Consider the following 17005-nt stretch of genomic DNA (forward strand, 5'->3'; position numbering starts at 1 on the left):
ATCCTGACAGGCTCTATAAGGCCGGCAGATTGCGCTACCACCTCCATAATTGAGGTGAAAATCATCATAAAGGTAGGGAATTAATGACCACAGAAAGTCAGGAGGCCTGTTTAATGCCTCATCCAAAGGAAACTCATTTTTACATGGGGCGGTTTAATGCTTCATCAAAAGCCTTACACCGCAGAAGTCATTTTTGTATATTTGGACTTTTGGAACCTAAAGTACATGTCAGGGAATGAGCTACCCCTGCTGGCTGGACTAAAACTATCGCCCGCAGGAAGCTAGTTTTCAACAAAGGGTCTCCCATCCATGTACAAAGCAGGCTTGGGCCTGCTTAGCTTTACTGAGTAACCAGAATCTGACTACTGCAAGCAACAGTTGAATTTGCTCTTCTTGGTTGAAGAAACTGCTCTGATAGAGGGGTAGCGCATTCTGACAGGTTCAATTAGGCCAGCGGAATGTGCTACCACCTACATACATGAGGTCAAATTCATCATTAAGGTAGGGAATTAATGACCACAGAAAGCCAGGAGGCCAGTTTAATGCCTCAAGCGAAGGACGCTCCTTTTACAGCTGCCGAATTAAGGTTTCATCAAACATTTGCTCCTTTTCACGGCCTGGAATCTGCCTCGTTGTATTAGGACTTTTTTACCCATAAGTACATATCAGGGAAAGAGCCCCCCCTGCTGGCCAGACTAGTTTTTCACAAAGGTAGCACATCCTGACAGGCTCTATAAGGCCGGCAGATTGCGCTACCACCTCCATAAGTGAGGTGAAATTCATCATAAAGGTAGGGAATTAATGACCACAGAAAGTCAGGAGGCCTGTTTAATGCCTCATCCTAAAGATGTTTCTTTTTACAAGGGCCGGATTAAGGTTTATAAAAACATTTGCTCCTTTTCAAGTCCCAGAATCTGCCTCATTGTATTATGGCTTTCGATCCCATAGGTACATGACAGAGAAAAAGCACCCCCTGCTGGCCAGGCTATTTTTTCACAAAGGTAGCGCATCCTGACAGGCTCTATAAGGCCGGCAGATTGCGCTACCACCTCCATAATTGAGGTGAAAATCATCATAAAGGTAGGGAATTAATGTCCACAGAAAGTCAGGAGGCCTTTTTAATGCCTCATCCGAAGGACACTCATTTTTACATGGGGCGGTTTAATGCTTCATCAAAAGCCTTACACCGCAGAAGTCATTTTTGTATATTTAGACTTTTGGAACCTAAAGTACATGTCAGGGAATGAGCAACCCCTGCTGGCTGGACTAAAACTATCTCCCGCAGGAAGCTAGTTTTCAACAAAGGGTCTCAGGGAAAGAGCCCCCCCTGCTGGCCAGACTATTTTTTCACAAAGGTAGCACATCCTGACAGGCTCTATAAGGCCGGCAGATTGCGCTACCACCTCCATAAGTGAGGTGAAATTCATCATAAAGGTAGGGAATTAATGACCACAGAAAGTCAGGAGGCCTGTTTAATGCCTCATCCTAAAGATGTTTCTTTTTACAAGGGCCGGATTAAGGTTTATAAAAACATTTGCTCCTTTTCAAGGCCCAGAATCTGCCTCATTGTATTATGGCTTTCCATCCCATAGGTACATGACAGAGAAAGAGCACCCCCTGCTGGCCAGACTATTTTTTCACAAAGGTAGCACATCCTGACAGGCTCTATAAGGCCGGCAGATTGCGCTACCACCTCCATAATTGAGGTGAAAATCATCATAAAGGTAGGGAATTAATGACCACAGAAAGTCAGGAGGCCTGTTTAATGCCTCATCCAAAGGAAACTCATTTTTACATGGGGCGGTTTAATGCTTCATCAAAAGCCTTACACCGCAGAAGTCATTTTTGTATATTTGGACTTTTGGAACCTAAAGTACATGTCAGGGAATGAGCAACCCCTGCTGGCTGGACTAAAACTATCGCCCGCAGGAAGCTAGTTTTCAACAAAGGGTCTCCCATCCATGCACAGAGCAGACTTGGGCCTGCTTAGCTTTACAGAGTAACCAGAATCTGACTACTGTAAACAGCAGTTGAACTTTTTCTTTGTGGCTGAAGAAACTGCTCTGATAGAGGGGTAGCACATCCTGACAGGTTCAATCAAGCCAGCGGAATGTGCTACCACCTCCATAAAAAAGGTCAAATTCATCATAAAGGTAGGGAATTCATGACCACTGAAAGTCAGGAGGCCTGTTTAATGCCTCATCCGAAAGATGTTTCTTTTTACAAGGGTCAGATTAAGGTTTCATAAAAAACATTTGCTCCTTTTCAAGGCCCAGAATCTGCCTCGTTGTATTAGGGCTTTTGATCCCATAGGTACATGACAGAGAAAGAGCCCCCCCTGCTGGCCAGTCTATTTTTTCACAAAGGTAGCACATCCTGACAGGCTCTATAAGGCCGGCAGATTGCGCTACCACCTCCATAAGTCAGGTGAAATTCATCATAAAGGTAGGGAATTAATGACCACAGAAAGTCAGGAGGCCTGTTTAATGCCTCATCCAAAGGAAACTCATTTTTACATGGGGTGGTGTAATGCTTCATCAAAAGCCTTACACCGCAGAGGTCATTTTTGTATATTTGGACTTTTGGAACCTAAAGTACATGTCAGGGAATGAGCTACCCCTGCTGGCTGGACTAAAACTGTCTCTCGCAGGAAGCTAGTTTTCCACAAAGGGTCTCCCATCCATGTACAAAGCAGGCTTGGGCCTGCTTAGCTTTACTGAGTAACCAGAATCTGACTACTGCAAACAACAGTTGAATTTGCTCTTCTTGGTTGAAGAAACTGCTCTGATAGAGGGGTAGCGCATTCTGACAGGTTCAATTAGGCCAGCGGAATGTGCTACCACCTACATACATGAGGTCAAATTCATCATTAAGGTAGGGAATTAATGACCACAGAAAGCCAGGAGGCCAGTTTAATGCCTCAAGCGAAGGACGCTCCTTTTACAGCTGCCGGATTAAGGTTTCATCAAACATTTGCTCCTTTTCACGGCCTGGAATCTGCCTCGTTGTATTAGGACTTTTTTACCCATAAGTACATATCAGGGAAAGAGCCCCCCCTGCTGGCCAGACTAGTTTTTCACAAAGGTAGCACATCCTGACAGGCTCTATAAGGCCGGCAGATTGCGCTACCACCTCCATAAGTGAGGTGAAATTCATCATAAAGGTAGGGAATTAATGACCACAGAAAGTCAGGAGGCCTGTTTAATGCCTCATCCTAAAGATGTTTCTTTTTACAAGGGCCGGATTAAGGTTTATAAAAACATTTGCTCCTTTTCAAGTCCCAGAATCTGCCTCATTGTATTATGGCTTTCGATCCCATAGGTACATGACAGAGAAAAAGCACCCCCTGCTGGCCAGGCTATTTTTTCACAAAGGTAGCGCATCCTGACAGGCTCTATAAGGCCGGCAGATTGCGCTACCACCTCCATAATTGAGGTGAAAATCATCATAAAGGTAGGGAATTAATGTCCACAGAAAGTCAGGAGGCCTTTTTAATGCCTCATCCGAAGGACACTCATTTTTACATGGGGCGGTTTAATGCTTCATCAAAAGCCTTACACCGCAGAAGTCATTTTTGTATATTTAGACTTTTGGAACCTAAAGTACATGTCAGGGAATGAGCAACCCCTGCTGGCTGGACTAAAACTATCTCCCGCAGGAAGCTAGTTTTCAACAAAGGGTCTCCCATCCATGCACAGAGCAGACTTGGGCCTGCTTAGCTTTACAGAGTAACCAGAATCTGACTACTGCAAACAGCAGTTGAACTTTTTCTTCTTGGCTGAAGAAACTGCTCTGATAGAGGGGTAGCACATCCTGACAGGTTCAATCAGGCCAGCGGAATGTGCTACCACCTCCATAAAAAAGGTCAAATTCATCATAAAGGTAGGGAATTCATGACCACTGAAAGTCAGGAGGCCTGTTTAATGCCTCATCCGAAAGATGTTTCTTTTTACAAGGGTCGGATTAAGGTTTCATAAAAAACATTTGCTCCTTTTCAAGGCCCAGAATCTGCCTCGTTGTATTAGGGCTTTTGATCCCATAGGTACATGACAGAGAAAGAGCACCCCCTTCTGGCCAGACTATTTTTTTCACAAAGGTAGCGCATCCTGACAGGCTCTATAAGGCCGGCAGATTGCGCTACCACCTCCATAAGTGAGGTGAAATTCATCATAAAGGTAGGGAATTAATGACCACAGAAAGTCAGGAGGCCTGTTTAATGCCTCATCCTAAAGATGCTTCTTTTTACAAGGGCCGGATTAAGGTTTCATAAAAACATTTGCTCCTTTTCAAGGCCCAGAATCTGCCTCATTGTATTATGGCTTTCGATCCCATAGGTACATGACAGAGAAAGAGCCCCCCCTGCTGGCCAGTCTATTTTTTCACAAAGGTAGCACATCCTGACAGGCTCTATAAGGCCGGCAGATTGCGCTACCACCTCCATAAGTCAGGTGAAATTCATCATAAAGGTAGGGAATTAATGACCACAGAAAGTCAGGAGGCCTGTTTAATGCCTCATCCAAAGGAAACTCATTTTTACATGGGGTGGTGTAATGCTTCATCAAAAGCCTTACACCGCAGAGGTCATTTTTGTATATTTGGACTTTTGGAACCTAAAGTACATGTCAGGGAATGAGCTACCCCTGCTGGCTGGACTAAAACTGTCTCTCGCAGGAAGCTAGTTTTCCACAAAGGGTCTCCCATCCATGTACAAAGCAGGCTTGGGCCTGCTTAGCTTTACTGAGTAACCAGAATCTGACTACTGCAAACAACAGTTGAATTTGCTCTTCTTGGTTGAAGAAACTGCTCTGATAGAGGGGTAGCGCATTCTGACAGGTTCAATTAGGCCAGCGGAATGTGCTACCACCTACATACATGAGGTCAAATTCATCATTAAGGTAGGGAATTAATGACCACAGAAAGCCAGGAGGCCAGTTTAATGCCTCAAGCGAAGGACGCTCCTTTTACAGCTGCCGGATTAAGGTTTCATCAAACATTTGCTCCTTTTCACGGCCTGGAATCTGCCTCGTTGTATTAGGACTTTTTTACCCATAAGTACATATCAGGGAAAGAGCCCCCCCTGCTGGCCAGACTAGTTTTTCACAAAGGTAGCACATCCTGACAGGCTCTATAAGGCCGGCAGATTGCGCTACCACCTCCATAAGTGAGGTGAAATTCATCATAAAGGTAGGGAATTAATGACCACAGAAAGTCAGGAGGCCTGTTTAATGCCTCATCCTAAAGATGTTTCTTTTTACAAGGGCCGGATTAAGGTTTATAAAAACATTTGCTCCTTTTCAAGTCCCAGAATCTGCCTCATTGTATTATGGCTTTCGATCCCATAGGTACATGACAGAGAAAAAGCACCCCCTGCTGGCCAGGCTATTTTTTCACAAAGGTAGCGCATCCTGACAGGCTCTATAAGGCCGGCAGATTGCGCTACCACCTCCATAATTGAGGTGAAAATCATCATAAAGGTAGGGAATTAATGTCCACAGAAAGTCAGGAGGCCTTTTTAATGCCTCATCCGAAGGACACTCATTTTTACATGGGGCGGTTTAATGCTTCATCAAAAGCCTTACACCGCAGAAGTCATTTTTGTATATTTAGACTTTTGGAACCTAAAGTACATGTCAGGGAATGAGCAACCCCTGCTGGCTGGACTAAAACTATCTCCCGCAGGAAGCTAGTTTTCAACAAAGGGTCTCCCATCCATGCACAGAGCAGACTTGGGCCTGCTTAGCTTTACAGAGTAACCAGAATCTGACTACTGCAAACAGCAGTTGAACTTTTTCTTCTTGGCTGAAGAAACTGCTCTGATAGAGGGGTAGCACATCCTGACAGGTTCAATCAGGCCAGCGGAATGTGCTACCACCTCCATAAAAAAGGTCAAATTCATCATAAAGGTAGGGAATTCATGACCACTGAAAGTCAGGAGGCCTGTTTAATGCCTCATCCGAAAGATGTTTCTTTTTACAAGGGTCGGATTAAGGTTTCATAAAAAACATTTGCTCCTTTTCAAGGCCCAGAATCTGCCTCGTTGTATTAGGGCTTTTGATCCCATAGGTACATGACAGAGAAAGAGCACCCCCTTCTGGCCAGACTATTTTTTCACAAAGGTAGCGCATCCTGACAGGCTCTATAAGGCCGGCAGATTGCGCTACCACCTCCATAAGTGAGGTGAAATTCATCATAAAGGTAGGGAATTAATGACCACAGAAAGTCAGGAGGCCTGTTTAATGCCTCATCCTAAAGATGCTTCTTTTTACAAGGGCCGGATTAAGGTTTCATAAAAACATTTGCTCCTTTTCAAGGCCCAGAATCTGCCTCATTGTATTATGGCTTTCGATCCCATAGGTACATGACAGAGAAAGAGCCCCCCCTGCTGGCCAGTCTATTTTTTCACAAAGGTAGCACATCCTGACAGGCTCTATAAGGCCGGCAGATTGCGCTACCACCTCCATAAGTCAGGTGAAATTCATCATAAAGGTAGGGAATTAATGACCACAGAAAGTCAGGAGGCCTGTTTAATGCCTCATCCAAAGGAAACTCATTTTTACATGGGGTGGTGTAATGCTTCATCAAAAGCCTTACACCGCAGAGGTCATTTTTGTATATTTGGACTTTTGGAACCTAAAGTACATGTCAGGGAATGAGCTACCCCTGCTGGCTGGACTAAAACTGTCTCTCGCAGGAAGCTAGTTTTCCACAAAGGGTCTCCCATCCATGTACAAACAGGCTTGGGCCTGCTTAGCTTTACTGAGTAACCAGAATCTGACTACTGCAAACAACAGTTGAATTTGCTCTTCTTGGTTGAAGAAACTGCTCTGATAGAGGGGTAGCGCATTCTGACAGGTTCAATTAGGCCAGCGGAATGTGCTACCACCTACATACATGAGGTCAAATTCATCATTAAGGTAGGGAATTAATGACCACAGAAAGCCAGGAGGCCAGTTTAATGCCTCAAGCGAAGGACGCTCCTTTTACAGCTGCCGGATTAAGGTTTCATCAAACATTTGCTCCTTTTCACGGCCTGGAATCTGCCTCGTTGTATTAGGACTTTTTTTACCCATAAGTACATATCAGGGAAAGAGCCCCCCCTGCTGGCCAGACTAGTTTTTCACAAAGGTAGCACATCCTGACAGGCTCTATAAGGCCGGCAGATTGCGCTACCACCTCCATAAGTGAGGTGAAATTCATCATAAAGGTAGGGAATTAATGACCACAGAAAGTCAGGAGGCCTGTTTAATGCCTCATCCTAAAGATGTTTCTTTTTACAAGGGCCGGATTAAGGTTTATAAAAACATTTGCTCCTTTTCAAGTCCCAGAATCTGCCTCATTGTATTATGGCTTTCGATCCCATAGGTACATGACAGAGAAAAAGCACCCCCTGCTGGCCAGGCTATTTTTTCACAAAGGTAGCGCATCCTGACAGGCTCTATAAGGCCGGCAGATTGCGCTACCACCTCCATAATTGAGGTGAAAATCATCATAAAGGTAGGGAATTAATGTCCACAGAAAGTCAGGAGGCCTTTTTAATGCCTCATCCGAAGGACACTCATTTTTACATGGGGCGGTTTAATGCTTCATCAAAAGCCTTACACCGCAGAAGTCATTTTTGTATATTTAGACTTTTGGAACCTAAAGTACATGTCAGGGAATGAGCAACCCCTGCTGGCTGGACTAAAACTATCTCCCGCAGGAAGCTAGTTTTCAACAAAGGGTCTCAGGGAAAGAGCCCCCCCTGCTGGCCAGACTATTTTTTCACAAAGGTAGCACATCCTGACAGGCTTTATAAGGCCGGCAGATTGCGCTACCACCTCCATAAGTGAGGTGAAATTCATCATAAAGGTAGGGAATTAATGACCACAGAAAGTCAGGAGGCCTGTTTAATGCCTCATCCTAAAGATGTTTCTTTTTACAAGGGCCGGATTAAGGTTTATAAAAACATTTGCTCCTTTTCAAGGCCCAGAATCTGCCTCATTGTATTATGGCTTTCCATCCCATAGGTACATGACAGAGAAAGAGCACCCCCTGCTGGCCAGACTATTTTTTCACAAAGGTAGCACATCCTGACAGGCTCTATAAGGCCGGCAGATTGCGCTACCACCTCCATAATTGAGGTGAAAATCATCATAAAGGTAGGGAATTAATGACCACAGAAAGTCAGGAGGCCTGTTTAATGCCTCATCCAAAGGAAACTCATTTTTACATGGGGCGGTTTAATGCTTCATCAAAAGCCTTACACCGCAGAAGTCATTTTTGTATATTTGGACTTTTGGAACCTAAAGTACATGTCAGGGAATGAGCAACCCCTGCTGGCTGGACTAAAACTATCGCCCGCAGGAAGCTAGTTTTCAACAAAGGGTCTCCCATCCATGCACAGAGCAGACTTGGGCCTGCTTAGCTTTACAGAGTAACCAGAATCTGACTACTGTAAACAGCAGTTGAACTTTTTCTTTGTGGCTGAAGAAACTGCTCTGATAGAGGGGTAGCACATCCTGACAGGTTCAATCAAGCCAGCGGAATGTGCTACCACCTCCATAAAAAAGGTCAAATTCATCATAAAGGTAGGGAATTCATGACCACTGAAAGTCAGGAGGCCTGTTTAATGCCTCATCCGAAAGATGTTTCTTTTTACAAGGGTCGGATTAAGGTTTCATAAAAAACATTTGCTCCTTTTCAAGGCCCAGAATCTGCCTCGTTGTATTAGGGCTTTTGATCCCATAGGTACATGACAGAGAAAGAGCACCCCCTTCTGGCCAGACTATTTTTTCACAAAGGTAGCGCATCCTGACAGGCTCTATAAGGCCGGCAGATTGCGCTACCACCTCCATAAGTGAGGTGAAATTCATCATAAAGGTAGGGAATTAATGACCACAGAAAGTCAGGAGGCCTGTTTAATGCCTCATCCTAAAGATGTTTCTTTTTACAAGGGCCGGATTAAGGTTTCATAAAAACATTTGCTCCTTTTCAAGGCCCAGAATCTGCCTCATTGTATTATGGCTTTCGATCCCATAGGTACATGACAGAGAAAGAGCCCCCCCTGCTGGCCAGACTATTTTTTCACAAAGGTAGCACATCCTGACAGGCTCTATAAGGCCGGCAGATTGCGCTACCACCTCCATAAGTGAGGTGAAATTCATCATAAAGGTAGGGAATTAATGACCACAGAAAGTCAGGAGGCCTGTTTAATGCCTCGTCCTAAAGATGTTTCTTTTTACAAGGGCCGGATTAAGGTTTATAAAAACATTTGCTCCTTTTCAAGGCCCAGAATCTGCCTCATTGTATTATGGCTTTCGATCCCATAGGTACATGACAGAGAAAAAGCACCCCCTGCTGGCCAGGCTATTTTTTCACAAAGGTAGCGCATCCTGACAGGCTCTATAAGGCCGGCAGATTGCGCTACCACCTCCATAAGTCAGGTGAAATTCATCATAAAGGTAGGGAATTAATGACCACAGAAAGTCAGGAGGCCTGTTTAATGCCTCATCCAAAGGAAACTCATTTTTACATGGGGTGGTGTAATGCTTCATCAAAAGCCTTACACCGCAGAGGTCATTTTTGTATATTTGGACTTTTGGAACCTAAAGTACATGTCAGGGAATGAGCTACCCCTGCTGGCTGGACTAAAACTGTCTCTCGCAGGAAGCTAGTTTTCCACAAAGGGTCTCCCATCCATGTACAAAGCAGGCTTGGGCCTGCTTAGCTTTACTGAGTAACCAGAATCTGACTACTGCAAACAACAGTTGAATTTGCTCTTCTTGGTTGAAGAAACTGCTCTGATAGAGGGGTAGCGCATTCTGACAGGTTCAATTAGGCCAGCGGAATGTGCTACCACCTACATACATGAGGTCAAATTCATCATTAAGGTAGGGAATTAATGACCACAGAAAGCCAGGAGGCCAGTTTAATGCCTCAAGCGAAGGACGCTCCTTTTACAGCTGCCGGATTAAGGTTTCATCAAACATTTGCTCCTTTTCACGGCCTGGAATCTGCCTCGTTGTATTAGGACTTTTTTACCCATAAGTACATATCAGGGAAAGAGCCCCCCCCTGCTGGCCAGACTAGTTTTTCACAAAGGTAGCACATCCTGACAGGCTCTATAAGGCCGGCAGATTGCGCTACCACCTCCATAAGTGAGGTGAAATTCATCATAAAGGTAGGGAATTAATGACCACAGAAAGTCAGGAGGCCTGTTTAATGCCTCATCCTAAAGATGTTTCTTTTTACAAGGGCCGGATTAAGGTTTATAAAAACATTTGCTCCTTTTCAAGTCCCAGAATCTGCCTCATTGTATTATGGCTTTCGATCCCATAGGTACATGACAGAGAAAAAGCACCCCCTGCTGGCCAGGCTATTTTTTCACAAAGGTAGCGCATCCTGACAGGCTCTATAAGGCCGGCAGATTGCGCTACCACCTCCATAATTGAGGTGAAAATCATCATAAAGGTAGGGAATTAATGTTCACAGAAAGTCAGGAGGCCTTTTTAATGCCTCATCCGAAGGACACTCATTTTTACATGGGGCGGTTTAATGCTTCATCAAAAGCCTTACACCGCAGAAGTCATTTTTGTATATTTAGACTTTTGGAACCTAAAGTACATGTCAGGGAATGAGCAACCCCTGCTGGCTGGACTAAAACTATCTCCCGCAGGAAGCTAGTTTTCAACAAAGGGTCTCAGGGAAAGAGCCCCCCCTGCTGGCCAGACTATTTTTTCACAAAGGTAGCACATCCTGACAGGCTCTATAAGGCCGGCAGATTGCGCTACCACCTCCATAAGTGAGGTGAAATTCATCATAAAGGTAGGGAATTAATGACCACAGAAAGTCAGGAGGCCTGTTTAATGCCTCATCCTAAAGATGTTTCTTTTTACAAGGGCCGGATTAAGGTTTATAAAAACATTTGCTCCTTTTCAAGGCCCAGAATCTGCCTCATTGTATTATGGCTTTCCATCCCATAGGTACATGACAGAGAAAGAGCACCCCCTGCTGGCCAGACTATTTTTTCACAAAGGTAGCACATCCTGACAGGCTCTATAAGGCCGGCAGATTGCGCTACCACCTCCATAATTGAGGTGAAAATCATCATAAAGGTAGGGAATTAATGACCACAGAAAGTCAGGAGGCCTGTTTAATGCCTCATCCAAAGGAAACTCATTTTTACATGGGGCGGTTTAATGCTTCATCAAAAGCCTTACACCGCAGAAGTCATTTTTGTATATTTGGACTTTTGGAACCTAAAGTACATGTCAGGGAATGAGCAACCCCTGCTGGCTGGACTAAAACTATCGCCCGCAGGAAGCTAGTTTTCAACAAAGGGTCTCCCATCCATGCACAGAGCAGACTTGGGCCTGCTTAGCTTTACAGAGTAACCAGAATCTGACTACTGCAAACAGCAGTTGAACTTTTTCTTTGTGGCTGAAGAAACTGCTCTGATAGAGGGGTAGCACATCCTGACAGGTTCAATCAAGCCAGCGGAATGTGCTACCACCTCCATAAAAAAGGTCAAATTCATCATAAAGGTAGGGAATTCATGACCACTGAAAGTCAGGAGGCCTGTTTAATGCCTCATCCGAAAGATGTTTCTTTTTACAAGGGTCAGATTAAGGTTTCATAAAAAACATTTGCTCCTTTTCAAGGCCCAGAATCTGCCTCGTTGTATTAGGGCTTTTGATCCCATAGGTACATGACAGAGAAAGAGCCCCCCCTGCTGGCCAGTCTATTTTTTTCACAAAGGTAGCACATCCTGACAGGCTCTATAAGGCCGGCAGATTGCGCTACCACCTCCATAAGTCAGGTGAAATTCATCATAAAGGTAGGGAATTAATGACCACAGAAAGTCAGGAGGCCTGTTTAATGCCTCATCCAAAGGAAACTCATTTTTACATGGGGTGGTGTAATGCTTCATCAAAAGCCTTACACCGCAGAGGTCATTTTTGTATATTTGGACTTTTGGAACCTAAAGTACATGTCAGGGAATGAGCTACCCCTGCTGGCTGGACTAAAACTGTCTCTCGCAGGAAGCTAGTTTTCCACAAAGGGTCTCCCATCCATGTACAAAGCAGGCTTGGGCCTGCTTAGCTTTACTGAGTAACCAGAATCTGACTACTGCAAACAACAGTTGAATTTGCTCTTCTTGGTTGAAGAAACTGCTCTGATAGAGGGGTAGCGCATTCTGACAGGTTCAATTAGGCCAGCGGAATGTGCTACCACCTACATACATGAGGTCAAATTCATCATTAAGGTAGGGAATTAATGACCACAGAAAGCCAGGAGGCCAGTTTAATGCCTCAAGCGAAGGACGCTCCTTTTACAGCTGCCGGATTAAGGTTTCATCAAACATTTGCTCCTTTTCACGGCCTGGAATCTGCCTCGTTGTATTAGGACTTTTTTACCCATAAGTACATATCAGGGAAAGAGCCCCCCCTGCTGGCCAGACTAGTTTTTCACAAAGGTAGCACATCCTGACAGGCTCTATAAGGCCGGCAGATTGCGCTACCACCTCCATAAGTGAGGTGAAATTCATCATAAAGGTAGGGAATTAATGACCACAGAAAGTCAGGAGGCCTGTTTAATGCCTCATCCTAAAGATGTTTCTTTTTACAAGGGCCGGATTAAGGTTTATAAAAACATTTGCTCCTTTTCAAGTCCCAGAATCTGCCTCATTGTATTATGGCTTTCGATCCCATAGGTACATGACAGAGAAAAAGCACCCCCTGCTGGCCAGGCTATTTTTTCACAAAGGTAGCGCATCCTGACAGGCTCTATAAGGCCGGCAGATTGCGCTACCACCTCCATAATTGAGGTGAAAATCATCATAAAGGTAGGGAATTAATGTCCACAGAAAGTCAGGAGGCCTTTTTAATGCCTCATCCGAAGGACACTCATTTTTACATGGGGCGGTTTAATGCTTCATCAAAAGCCTTACACCGCAGAAGTCATTTTTGTATATTTAGACTTTTGGAACCTAAAGTACATGTCAGGGAATGAGCAACCCCTGCTGGCTGGACTAAAACTATCTCCCGCAGGAAGCTAGTTTTCAACAAAGGGTCTCCCATCCATGCACAGAGCAGACTTGGGCCTGCTTAGCTTTACAGAGTAACCAGAATCTGACTACTGCAAACAGCAGTTGAACTTTTTCTTCTTGGCTGAAGAAACTGCTCTGATAGAGGGGTAGCACATCCTGACAGGTTCAATCAGGCCAGCGGAATGTGCTACCACCTCCATAAAAAAGGTCAAATTCATCATAAAGGTAGGGAATTCATGACCACTGAAAGTCAGGAGGCCTGTTTAATGCCTCATCCGAAAGATGTTTCTTTTTACAAGGGTCGGATTAAGGTTTCATAAAAAACATTTGCTCCTTTTCAAGGCCCAGAATCTGCCTCGTTGTATTAGGGCTTTTGATCCCATAGGTACATGACAGAGAAAGAGCACCCCCTTCTGGCCAGACTATTTTTTCACAAAGGTAGCGCATCCTGACAGGCTCTATAAGGCCGGCAGATTGCGCTACCACCTCCATAAGTGAGGTGAAATTCATCATAAAGGTAGGGAATTAATGACCACAGAAAGTCAGGAGGCCTGTTTAATGCCTCATCCTAAAGATGCTTCTTTTTACAAGGGCCGGATTAAGGTTTCATAAAAACATTTGCTCCTTTTCAAGGCCCAGAATCTGCCTCATTGTATTATGGCTTTCGATCCCATAGGTACATGACAGAGAAAGAGCCCCCCCTGCTGGCCAGTCTATTTTTTCACAAAGGTAGCACATCCTGACAGGCTCTATAAGGCCGGCAGATTGCGCTACCACCTCCATAAGTCAGGTGAAATTCATCATAAAGGTAGGGAATTAATGACCACAGAAAGTCAGGAGGCCTGTTTAATGCCTCATCCAAAGGAAACTCATTTTTACATGGGGTGGTGTAATGCTTCATCAAAAGCCTTACACCGCAGAGGTCATTTTTGTATATTTGGACTTTTGGAACCTAAAGTACATGTCAGGGAATGAGCTACCCCTGCTGGCTGGACTAAAACTGTCTCTCGCAGGAAGCTAGTTTTCCACAAAGGGTCTCCCATCCATGTACAAAGCAGGCTTGGGCCTGCTTAGCTTTACTGAGTAACCAGAATCTGACTACTGCAAACAACAGTTGAATTTGCTCTTCTTGGTTGAAGAAACTGCTCTGATAGAGGGGTAGCGCATTCTGACAGGTTCAATTAGGCCAGCGGAATGTGCTACCACCTACATACATGAGGTCAAATTCATCATTAAGGTAGGGAATTAATGACCACAGAAAGCCAGGAGGCCAGTTTAATGCCTCAAGCGAAGGACGCTCCTTTTACAGCTGCCGGATTAAGGTTTCATCAAACATTTGCTCCTTTTCACGGCCTGGAATCTGCCTCGTTGTATTAGGACTTTTTTACCCATAAGTACATATCAGGGAAAGAGCCCCCCCTGCTGGCCAGACTAGTTTTTCACAAAGGTAGCACATCCTGACAGGCTCTATAAGGCCGGCAGATTGCGCTACCACCTCCATAAGTGAGGTGAAATTCATCATAAAGGTAGGGAATTAATGACCACAGAAAGTCAGGAGGCCTGTTTAATGCCTCATCCTAAAGATGTTTCTTTTTACAAGGGCCGGATTAAGGTTTATAAAAACATTTGCTCCTTTTCAAGTCCCAGAATCTGCCTCATTGTATTATGGCTTTCGATCCCATAGGTACATGACAGAGAAAAAGCACCCCCTGCTGGCCAGGCTATTTTTTCACAAAGGTAGCGCATCCTGACAGGCTCTATAAGGCCGGCAGATTGCGCTACCACCTCCATAATTGAGGTGAAAATCATCATAAAGGTAGGGAATTAATGTCCACAGAAAGTCAGGAGGCCTTTTTAATGCCTCATCCGAAGGACACTCATTTTTACATGGGGCGGTTTAATGCTTCATCAAAAGCCTTACACCGCAGAAGTCATTTTTGTATATTTAGACTTTTGGAACCTAAAGTACATGTCAGGGAATGAGCAACCCCTGCTGGCTGGACTAAAACTATCTCCCGCAGGAAGCTAGTTTTCAACAAAGGGTCTCCCATCCATGCACAGAGCAGACTTGGGCCTGCTTAGCTTTACAGAGTAACCAGAATCTGACTACTGCAAACAGCAGTTGAACTTTTTCTTCTTGGCTGAAGAAACTGCTCTGATAGAGGGGTAGCACATCCTGACAGGTTCAATCAGGCCAGCGGAATGTGCTACCACCTCCATAAAAAAGGTCAAATTCATCATAAAGGTAGGGAATTCATGACCACTGAAAGTCAGGAGGCCTGTTTAATGCCTCATCCGAAAGATGTTTCTTTTTACAAGGGTCGGATTAAGGTTTCATAAAAAACATTTGCTCCTTTTCAAGGCCCAGAATCTGCCTCGTTGTATTAGGGCTTTTGATCCCATAGGTACATGACAGAGAAAGAGCACCCCCTTCTGGCCAGACTATTTTTTCACAAAGGTAGCGCATCCTGACAGGCTCTATAAGGCCGGCAGATTGCGCTACCACCTCCATAAGTGAGGTGAAATTCATCATAAAGGTAGGGAATTAATGACCACAGAAAGTCAGGAGGCCTGTTTAATGCCTCATCCTAAAGATGCTTCTTTTTACAAGGGCCGGATTAAGGTTTCATAAAAACATTTGCTCCTTTTCAAGGCCCAGAATCTGCCTCATTGTATTATGGCTTTCGATCCCATAGGTACATGACAGAGAAAGAGCCCCCCCTGCTGGCCAGTCTATTTTTTCACAAAGGTAGCACATCCTGACAGGCTCTATAAGGCCGGCAGATTGCGCTACCACCTCCATAAGTCAGGTGAAATTCATCATAAAGGTAGGGAATTAATGACCACAGAAAGTCAGGAGGCCTGTTTAATGCCTCATCCAAAGGAAACTCATTTTTACATGGGGTGGTGTAATGCTTCATCAAAAGCCTTACACCGCAGAGGTCATTTTTGTATATTTGGACTTTTGGAACCTAAAGTACATGTCAGGGAATGAGCTACCCCTGCTGGCTGGACTAAAACTGTCTCTCGCAGGAAGCTAGTTTTCCACAAAGGGTCTCCCATCCATGTACAAACAGGCTTGGGCCTGCTTAGCTTTACTGAGTAACCAGAATCTGACTACTGCAAACAACAGTTGAATTTGCTCTTCTTGGTTGAAGAAACTGCTCTGATAGAGGGGTAGCGCATTCTGACAGGTTCAATTAGGCCAGCGGAATGTGCTACCACCTACATACATGAGGTCAAATTCATCATTAAGGTAGGGAATTAATGACCACAGAAAGCCAGGAGGCCAGTTTAATGCCTCAAGCGAAGGACGCTCCTTTTACAGCTGCCGGATTAAGGTTTCATCAAACATTTGCTCCTTTTCACGGCCTGGAATCTGCCTCGTTGTATTAGGACTTTTTTACCCATAAGTACATATCAGGGAAAGAGCCCCCCCTGCTGGCCAGACTAGTTTTTCACAAAGGTAGCACATCCTGACAGGCTCTATAAGGCCGGCAGATTGCGCTACCACCTCCATAAGTGAGGTGAAATTCATCATAAAGGTAGGGAATTAATGACCACAGAAAGTCAGGAGGCCTGTTTAATGCCTCATCCTAAAGATGTTTCTTTTTACAAGGGCCGGATTAAGGTTTATAAAAACATTTGCTCCTTTTCAAGTCCCAGAATCTGCCTCATTGTATTATGGCTTTCGATCCCATAGGTACATGACAGAGAAAAAGCACCCCCTGCTGGCCAGGCTATTTTTTCACAAAGGTAGCGCATCCTGACAGGCTCTATAAGGCCGGCAGATTGCGCTACCACCTCCATAATTGAGGTGAAAATCATCATAAAGGTAGGGAATTATTGTTCACAGAAAGTCAGGAGGCCTTTTTAATGCCTCATCCGAAGGACACTCATTTTTACATGGGGCGGTTTAATGCTTCATCAAAAGCCTTACACCGCAGAAGTCATTTTTGTATATTTAGACTTTTGGAA

This window comes from Garra rufa, chromosome 18 (genome assembly GCF_049309525.1).
Source record: "Garra rufa chromosome 18, GarRuf1.0, whole genome shotgun sequence".
Lineage (NCBI taxonomy): Eukaryota > Metazoa > Chordata > Actinopteri > Cypriniformes > Cyprinidae > Garra > Garra rufa.